Source organism: Silene latifolia, chromosome 2 (assembly GCF_048544455.1).
Source record: "Silene latifolia isolate original U9 population chromosome 2, ASM4854445v1, whole genome shotgun sequence".
In the NCBI taxonomy this organism is placed as follows: Eukaryota; Viridiplantae; Streptophyta; class Magnoliopsida; order Caryophyllales; family Caryophyllaceae; genus Silene; species Silene latifolia.
In genome coordinates this window covers 10,736,940-10,747,518 of record NC_133527.1, presented here as the reverse complement: position 1 = coordinate 10,747,518, position 10,579 = coordinate 10,736,940, and positions in this window count along the sequence as shown.

Genomic DNA, 10,579 nt, shown 5'->3' with positions numbered 1-10,579 from the left:
AGCCGGTGTCTGCCTCTCGATGGTGACTGCCGCTCTTGTCGGTGTGACAGTGTGAGCCGGCGTTTGCTTCTTGAGGGTGACTGCCGCTCTTGTCGGTGTTACAGTGCGAGCCGGCGTCTGCTTCTCGAAGGTGGCTGCCGCTCTTGTCGGTGTGACAGTGTGAGCCGGCGTCTGCTTCTTGAGAGTGACTGTCGCTCTTGTCGGTGTGACAGTGCGAGCCGGCGTCTGTTTCTTGATGGAGACTGCCGTGGCGTCTACCACTTGGAGTGACTGATGCGGCGTCTACCTCTTGGGGTGACTGCCGTAGCGTCTACTACTTGGGGTGACTGCGACGGCGCCTGCTTCTTGATGGAGACTGCCGTGGCGTCTACCACTTGGAGTGACTGCTGCGGCGTCTACCTCTTGAGGTGACTGCCGTAGCGTCTACTACTTGGGGTGACTGCGACGCGCGCGCTTCTTGATGGAGACGTCGTGGCGTCTACCACTTGGAGTGGATCGCTGCGGCGTCTACCTCTTGGGGTGATCGCCGTAGCGTCTACTACTTGGGGTGACTGCGACGGCGCCCGCTTCTTGATGGAGACTGCCGCTCTTGTCGGTGTGACAGTGTGAGCGGCGTCATTTCTTGCTAGTGACTATGGGGGGGAAATGAACACTTTGATGGAAGACTTGGACGATTTTTCATTAGATATAAACATGCGTCGGGCGCCCCACACTGTCTTGGACACCTCCGCCGCTATACAAAGTTTTTCCCGAGATTACCAGTGTCCTAATGGCTCATCAAAGGCACACCTTCCCGATTAGCCGTCGATTTGCATCCATGAGGTCGCCCTCCGTTGTAAGGATGGGCTTTTGCCTTTCTCGACTTCTTTGCCACTTTGAGGGATTGCATGTTCATCTCCGGCAGATATCCGGACGTTGACTACCTCGTCCTTCTCGTCCTTGGAGACGAGCTTATGCGCTTCCCCCGGTCCGAGACATACATCGTGTCGGGCCCGGATGGACATCACTGCGTCGGCCTCGCTCGAGTGACTCGGCCTATGAGAACGTTGTAGGCGGACGAGCCGTCAATGACTACGAACTCGGCTAGGACATTCTTAGCCGCATTCCCTTCGCCGAACATCACCGGCAGTCTGATTGACCCTGTGGGTACCAGGCCGGCCCCAGCAGAAGCCGTATGGGACTGGTGCGGGGGCTCAAGTCTTTGACTTTCGGTCCGAGGTTGAGGAAGCACTCCCGAACATGATGTTTGTGTAGGCGCTGTGTCAATCGGGCACCTCTTGACCAGGTGGTTGGATATGTCCAAGTGGACTATGAGTGGGTCGCTGTGGGGGGCGATGACTCCCTCGTAGTCCTTCCTTCCAATAGTCATATCGGGGATGTTGGAAGCGGGGATCGCTGTTTTGGGCACAAAGTTGATGGCCTGATACAGCTCGTTCAGGTGCCGTTTGTGCCCATGAGCGGACCCACCGTTCTCGTTGCCCCCGATGACAACATGGATCACTCCTATCCGTTCAAAGACGGATTTCTTATTTGAACCGCCGGCATCAGACTTTTTGCCTTTGGCAAAATACTTGCCGAGGCTCCCCTTCCGGATCAGCTCTTAAATGGCATTCTTCAGATGCCGGCAGTTGTCAGTAAGGTGACCGGTGTGGCCGTGGTACTCACAGTACTGGCTCGTGTCACCGTCCCCCTTCGGCCTGGGCGGCCTTTCCCATTTCTGACCCTCGTTTTTGCTCAGGGCGAAGACCTCGGCGGCCGATACGACCAGGGGGGTGTGATTATTGAACCGCTTTTGGTAGTGCGGTCCCGAACTTCCCCCGGCGCCCGCCAAGTTCTGTTTCCTGGCAGACTTGTCAGATCGTGACCTATTATTGTCACGGCGTCTTTCATCCGGGTTGTCCTCCCGGTGGCTCTTCTTCTCTGAGTGCCCAGACTCGCTGTGGCCTACCCGGCATCAGACTTTTTGCCTTTGGCAACATACTTGCCGAGGCTCCCTTTCCGGATCAGCTCTTCAATGGTATTCTTCAGATGCCGACAGTTGTCCGTAAGGTGACCGGTGTGGTCGTGGTACTCACAGTACTGGCTCGTGTCACCGTCTCCCTTCGGCTTGGGGGGCCTTTCCCACTTCTGGCCCTCGTTTTTGCTCAGGGCGAAGACCTCGGCGGCCGATACGACTAGAGGGGTTTTGTCGTTGTACCGCCTCTGGTAGTACGTTCCCGAACTCCCCCCAGCGCCCGTCGAGTCCTGTTTCCTGGCAGATTTGTCAGACCGTGACCTATTATTGTCACGGCGTCTTTCATCGGACCGTGACCCATTATTGTCACGGCGCCCTTCATCCGGGTTGTCCTCCCGGCGGCTCTTCTTTTCTAAGTGCTCGGCCTCGCTAGGGCCTACCCAGGTCTTGTGATAGTCCTCTACCTTGATGGCTTGGTCGGCCATTTTCCTAGCGGCATCTAAGCCCAGGCCTCCGTACTTGATGAGCTCGTTTTTTAAGTCTCCCCTTGGGAGGCCTTTCATCAGCGCGAAGGCCGCCAGCTCGGGATTGATCTCTCGAATCTGCTGGACCTTGGCGTCGAACCTCTTCACATAGCTTCGTAGAGACTCGTCCCCCTCCTGCCTGATAGTCAGGTGATCCGATGTCTCCACGGCCCTCCTCTTGTTGCAAGAGTACTGGGCTAAAAAGGCGTCCCTTAGGTCGGCGTAACAGTATACCGAGCCGTCAGGCAGCCCCTTGTACCAACTTTGAGCCATCCCATGCAAGTTCGTTGGGAAGACTCGGCACCAGACCTCATCGGGTTGTTCCCACACCGACATGTACGACTCAAAGGCCTCGACATGGTCGGTTGGGTCACTATCCCCTTTGTATGTGAACGCCGGCAACTTTAGCTTAGTTGGCACGGCTGTTTCAAGGACATAGGCACTGAGGGGCTGTCTGACCACGTGTCGAATGACAGGCGGCGATCGGCTCCTCTCATTCCTAGTCCGGCTCCTATCCTCGTAGCGGGAAGGACTTCTCCTCCGACTCGGGCTTCTTCTCCGGCTCTACTGAGTCGGACTCCTCTGGCTTCTTTGGGGAAGGCCTCGTTGGTGCCGCGGCGACGCTGTCCTCCCATGAGTGTGAGAAGGGCTCAGGTCTACCACTGGCACTCTGGGCTCCCCCGGCGTCTTGATTCTATCAGCTTCCTCCAAGGCTTCGTTCAAGTTTCTCGGAGTCACATTTTCTTCCCTGGTCTCCTAGTCGGGTTCTGCCGCTCTTGTCGGTGTGACAGTGTGAGCCTGCGTACTACCAATTAGGTCCAGGAGTAGCTTCAGTTTTGCTGCATCAACCACATGTCCCATGATGGTGACCTGGTTGGCGGGCAGCGGCGTATCCGGCGTTATTGGCATCCCGTACTCCGGTTGGATCACTCGGCCGGTGGAGGGCTGCGCAACTCCAGAATTGTGGACGGTTTCGTCAGTCACGAATACCTCCTGTTGTTTCGACATCTTTTTAGCTTTTTGGGTGGGTTTTTGTTTTGAGTTTCTTTTTTGTTTGGGAATGAATGTGACTAACTTCTAGTATCTTTCCCCACAGACGGCGCCAATTGTTCCAGGTGTAAATCCAGAGCAGTTATTTGTTACCACCCGTGCTTGTAGAATGATGTCTTGCTTGAATCCTCCCTTCGGTCTCCTGAAACAATGAACAAACTGAGGGCTCGACTTTGGACCGAGCGAACTCACTCCGACGCTCAAGTCAGTAAACTTAGAGAGATAAGTTGTTGTTACTTGGCGAAGTATATATTGTAGAGAGATAAGGAAGATATTACCAGATGAATAGTGATTCTTAGGTTAAATTGTGGATCCTTTCCTCAATGAGGGTTGAGGAGTATTTATAGACTTTCACCTTTTGTCACGTAGTGGCCAAGTGGCCAAGTGGCTAGCAGGTGGAAAGACTGATCTACCCTCGGCCGAGGGACCCATGGCAGGCCGGCGGGCCCTGTTGACTCGCCGCCGAGGGGTCTTGGATATGAGTTCGCGGATGTGTGCCACGGCTGGCTAGTTGCCTGGCCGAGACCCAAGTGACAGGCCGATGAGCTGCATCGGCTAGGCTGTCCAAGTGTGTTGACTTGCTGTGGATGTCTTTGACCTTGCTCAATATGTTGACTTGGTCAGTGGTGCAGAATATGCCCCATCACATGCAATATAGAAAATATGAATTATAGGAAGGACGTGGAATTGTGGATCAAACTAAAAAACAGTTGGAATTTGGGTAATAATGGAAAAAAGGACAAAACAAACAATAATAAAGGAAATGAAGCGTTCTAAATTTAGACCTCACAAACAGGTCAATCAGGTCGAGTCAATTTAGGATGTTGAGGTTTGTAAGAATTTGGGTCGGGTCGGGTTTGTTGGAGGTGGATGTTGCTATAAAGCTTAAGTGTGGTAATATTGTCCCACATTGGTAAAATAGTGGGGGACATACCACTTTATATATGAAGGTGTGTTAACAAGTGTTGACTTTACTATAAAGGATAGAATATAGTCTCCTCAAGCGCGTCGCCGCCGCTGTACGGCTCGTGACACGTGCATGATGTGGTGGGCCCCTTTTTGCAATTTTATTACACAATCAATTCCGCAGTTGAATGTCCGACTTTATGGCTATTCATTACCAGATTCAATACAATTAATTTTGTATCTCTATGTGACTGTTGAAGGAGTATTTCTCTTCATTATGAAATCCTCATTCGTCCATCATCTTAAACACACTGGAAAATACAATAACATCTCTTCTCTTCTTATCTTCTATATTCTGTCTTTTGTGATAACAGTTCCCACTTTCATCTGTGGAGTGCACCATTGTGCAGAAGGAGACGTTAACCTTAGGATCGGTGACCAAGGTACCCAGACGCACCATAGTCGGGGGTCTAACTAACTTAGGTCAGTGTCTTACACGGCGTCTCAATTAAGGTGATTTCGGTCAGACAAGTTCTTATTTCTTACAAGGTTGGGGCATTTCAGTTTTGGGTCTTTTTAGGATGGGTTATTTTAAGTTACTTTTCTCCATTCAACCCCACTCAACTGAAAGAGTTTGTGAAAGATGATTATATTGATAATAAAGGTAAAGTATTTATACAATAAGGACTAGACACAAACGATAAAACCCTGGCTACATGATATAGTGAATACAAAGATTACAATGGATCAAATATAATACAAAAAGATATACGCAATATAAACATAATCATTCCTTAACATGCTCCCGCAAGCTGAACAAACTACGTGAAAGGCCAAGCTTGAGAAACAACATGTCAAAGCGAGAGCGGGGAAGCGGCTTGGTGAGAACATCAACAAGTTGATCATCATTGTGCACATGGACAACACGAAGGAAGCCAGATTGAACTTGCTCACGAATGAAATTAAAATCAAGAGCCAAATGTTTCACGCGGGAGTGAAATACAGGATTGGCACTTAGGGCCGCGACCCCTATATTGTCACAATAGGTAATGGGAACACCATCTGGAGTAACACGAAGCTCTTTGAGAAGGCTACTCAACCAGCGAAGTTCAACAGAAGTATTAGCAACAAAGCGATACTCCGCCTCAGTGGGAGGAACGAGAGATGGAGCGTTGTTTCTTGGAGCTCCAAGAGATAACGTTACGACCAAGAAATACAACATAAGCACCAGTAGAAAGATAATCATTATGATCACCAGCCCAATCAGAAACAGATAAGGCGTGAAGAGTGGATGGCGAGTGACGAAATATGGTGAGACCAGTGTCCAAAGTGCTAGAGAGGTATCATAGTACACGCCTAAGAGCAGCAACCTAGTGAACACTAGTAGGACGGTGCGTAAATTGCAAGAGCTTGTTAACAGAGTAAGCAACATCGGGACGGGTAAGGGAGAGATACTGAAGACCCTCTACTAAAGTACGAAATGAGGTCGAGTCAGAGAGTACCTCACCATCAGTAGCTAGGAACCGAGAGGACGAGCCCATAGGAGTATTAGCCGGTTTCGAGTCTCGCATGTGGGCTCGGGTAAGGAGATCAATCACATAGCGTCGTTGATTAAGGAACAAGCCATGAGACGTAGGACGAACCTCAACAAGAAAATATCCAAGGGAGCCAAGGTCCTTCAGAGAGAACCCGCGAACAGCAGAAGAAATAAAGGCAGACACAATTCCGGAATTCAGACCCGTCACAATAATATCATCGACATATACCAAGACATAAGCAGGGGACGAGCCATGACGAATAAAGAGAGATGTGTAGGCAAAAGAGCGAATAAAGCCGTCGGTGAGTAAGTAAGAACGGAGTTCAGTGTACCACGCCCTTGGAGGTTGGACCATGTACACTTCCTCGGAGAGGGAGCCTTGAATTGCAGGAAGGCGTCATTGACATCAAGTTGCAGGAGAGACTAGTCATTAGTAACGACAAGAGTAAGCAGCAAACGGATTGTAGTCGGTTTAACAACAGGACTGAAGATTTCGGTATAATCTTGGCCAGGGCGTTGGTGAAAACCCTTGGCCACAAGACGAACTCTGATATCATGATAGATAAACCGTCTCAACCAAAACCTTAAGGTTATGGTTGAAGCTCAACTATTATAATTATTCCTATTACGCTCCCTCACTCAAATGCCCATTGGGCTCAAAGAGTAGTTAGTGCACGTGAGTTTTTGAGGAGTTATTGAGGTTGCCAGGGTTCGAACCCATGACCTTTGGTGTCACACTGGCTCTGATACCATGAAAGAGTTTGTGAGAGATGATTATATTGATAATCAAGGCAAAGTAATTTATACAATAGGACTAGACACAAACGATAAAACCTTAGCTACAAGATACATGAATATAAAGATTACAAAAAGGATCAAATATAATACAAAAAGATATACGCAATATAAACATAATTATTCTTTAAAATCTACCACTTTCGAATGAGTCATTTTCGGATGGGCCAAAGTGGTAAAACAAGCGTTGGCTATTGTGAAAATACGGTCAGTTCTGATAACAAACATTCGGATAAATTAGTTGATTTGAATCAGATTATTCGGGTAAATTCGGATTTCGTGTCAAATTCGGGTCCTCAATTCAGATAGGAGTTTGATTCGAGTTAGATTATTCAAGTCGAGTTCATTTTACATAGATTTAGTTTTCGTTCCATTTGACTTTCCTTTAGAAACTTTAGACTCCAACCAAACTAGTTTGAATGCCCGTGCGTTGCAACGGGATAATTAACTTATTTATAATGCAAAAAAAACGTTATAAGAGTTTAATGTTTACATTCTATGTCTAATTATTTGTTTACATATTATTAAAATATAAAATATCTCTTTATAAAAAAAAAAGATTAATATATAAGTGGGTTAACTCTTATTTATAATAATATAATCACCTCACCTTATACTAATCTTTCGATGTGGGACAATTCAACTATTTATAAGTAGTATATTCACCAAACTTGGATTTTTTTTCTGATGTGTGACAATTCTACTACTTATACGTAATTTATATTCATGAAACCTGCATTTTTTTTCAATGTAGGACAAATAACATACTCAGAATTACACCATCTTTTTTGTACTTAGTTCGACTTCTAACCAGATCCCGAATACCGAATACAGACAATTGCTACTCATTATATCTAATAGTTATATTTAAATTTAATAATATGATCAAGTACTCTCCATTAATATTTGTACGTTGTTTTTCTTCAAAAAAAATTTAACATAATTGAGAATACGGAAATTTTCCGTGGTACCCCTTAATTTTGTCAGATTTTCCATGTTACCCCTACTTTTAAGAATCTGCCTATGGTACCCTTGAGGTTCCATTTTTTTCCCATGGTACCCCCTAATGTAAAGGCTGTTAACTGGACGTTAAGTTTGATGGCGTGACAATAAAATAACAATTTAAAAATAATACCTCCTTTATTGTTTTATTGGTACAGATATCTCTCTCTTTTAAATGAAAATTTAATTAACTATATCATTATAATATTGGAAATTTTTCATGGTATGAACTTTGATAGATTACACATGCTACCATGGACGTTTGTTTTCTATTTTTTTTTATCATAATTAAAATATGTGCAAATGATAGGAAACTATACTCTAATGATAGAATATTTTTAACACAATCCTAATTATATTATTTAAACGTAGTATATTTACCACACCTACATTATTTTGCAATATGGGACATATAAAAGCTATAGGTAGAAAATATAATGATATAAACTTTTAAGAGCTCTCTAAGACAATACTTAAGAGACTCAAAAGATTTTGGGTTGATGTCTAAATTACAAGGATGCCTCCTATTTATAATCATAGAATCATCCATCTTATGCTATATTTTGATGTGGAAAAATTCTATTTTTTATATGTAGTATATTTATCACACCTATATTATTTTTCAATGTGGGACATATAACATACTATGAAATACACCATCTTTAATATGTGCAAATTATATGAAATCTATATATACTCTAATGATAGCATTTATTACCATGAATCTAATAATATTATTTTCATAATTTTTTTATCCACATTATTTTGCCAAAGGAAATGTAAAAGTTTTTATATAAAAATTAGAAACATCACTTGAATATAAAATAAGAAATACAGAGTATATATTATAATAACTAAAAGATTTTCCAAAGATTAACTTAGGTTAGAAATCATTATTGTAGAGACAGTAATACAAACTTTTTTAAGAGCTCTCTCTGACAATACTTAAGAGAATCAAAAGATTTTGGGTTATGACTTCTATTTATAATCATAAGATCACCCTGCCTTATGGTAATCTTTCGATGTGGGACAATTCTAATATTTATACATAGTATATTCACCACACTTACATTACTTTTCAATGTAGGACAAATAACATACTAATTAAGTACACCATTTTTTTTGCACCTACTTTGAGATCAACCCGATTTAATAATGAGAAAATACAATACAATACAATACAATACAATCTACACTCTAGATACAATACAATACAATCTACACTCTAATGATAGCATTTTTTTGTCACAATCTAATTATATAATTTTCATGCGATACTTTTTTGTCAAATGAAATATAAAGTTTTTATATCAAAATTATAAACATCACTTTAATATAATATAGAAAATGTATATATATGGGACAGTTCTATTATTTATACATAATATATTCATCACACCTACATTATTTTTCAATGTGGGATATATAACATACTAAAAGGTACATATCCTTTATATAAAAAAATTTTGGGTTAATACCTAAGTTTCAAGGATGCCTCCTATTTATATTTATAGAATCACCCTACCGTATACTATTATTTCAATGTGAGATACATAATTTAATTTTTTAGACATAGTATGTCCATGCATAATGCCTATATTGTTTTTCAATGTGAAATAGAGAATTTAAAATTTCTGATTATTATATCGAAGAAAACAAAGGAAGAAGAGCAACAAAGAGAAAATGAAGAAAAAAGCAAAGAAAAAACACGAATAAAAATAGCTGAAGCCTGGGATACCATTCCATTTGCTCAAGTAATAAGAGGTTTGATGTTAGTAACCCAATCAATTCTTCGAAAATAAGAAATACATGTATTTTCTTAGGAAAACCACTATTGTACACATATTATTTTTCTTTGAAGGTAAAACCACTTAGTCTCGATCATTAGATAGGGATCTCTACATCGTACATATAACGACTCATTAACGCTCTATTACTGCATTCAGAAGACAACCATTAGTAAAATCTTTAGTTTTATACTGTGTCAGGAGACTGCCATTAGTAAAACCTTTAGTTTTGTATTTTTTGATTTTCTTGTTCATGTTTTTAACTCTTTCTCGGGTAGTTCCCAACGATTTTCATTTTATTTTCTATATCATATCGTAGATAATGATAGAAAATCTTAAGAGCTCTTTAAAACAATATTTATGAGACTCAAAAAATTTTGGGTGGATACATAAGTTCCAAATATGCCTCCTATTTATAATCATAGGATCACATCACTTTATACTAATCTTTTGATGTGGGACAATTCTACTATTTATATGTAGTATATTCACCACACCTACTTATTTTCCAATGTGGGACAAAACATACTAAAAAGTACACAATTTTACGTATTAAGAAGTACACCATCTTTAATATGTGCAAATAATATGAAATCTATACTCTAATAATAACATTTTTTACCACAAAGCTAATTATATTATTTTCATAATTTTTTTAACGATATTTTTTTGCCAAATGAAATGTAAAGTTTGATATAAAAATTGGAAATATCACTTGAATATAATTTAGGAAATATACATATTATAATAATTAAAAGATTTTCCACTTTATTTTTTACATCAAAAATTATACTTTCCTAAATTGATTTTTGATGATGTGGACGCTCTCAGATCGCTCGAAAAAACTCTCTTTTATATATATACTAGATTTAATGCCCGTGCAATGCACGGGCCATTTTGTAAAGTCATTAGTAATATTTTATGTTATTGTGAACCTGACTTGTTTACAAATTGTAAATGCAGAAAGCCCATATACAAATTCAAGGTTCAAGAATTATGTTTTTCGTTATAAGTACTCTAATTT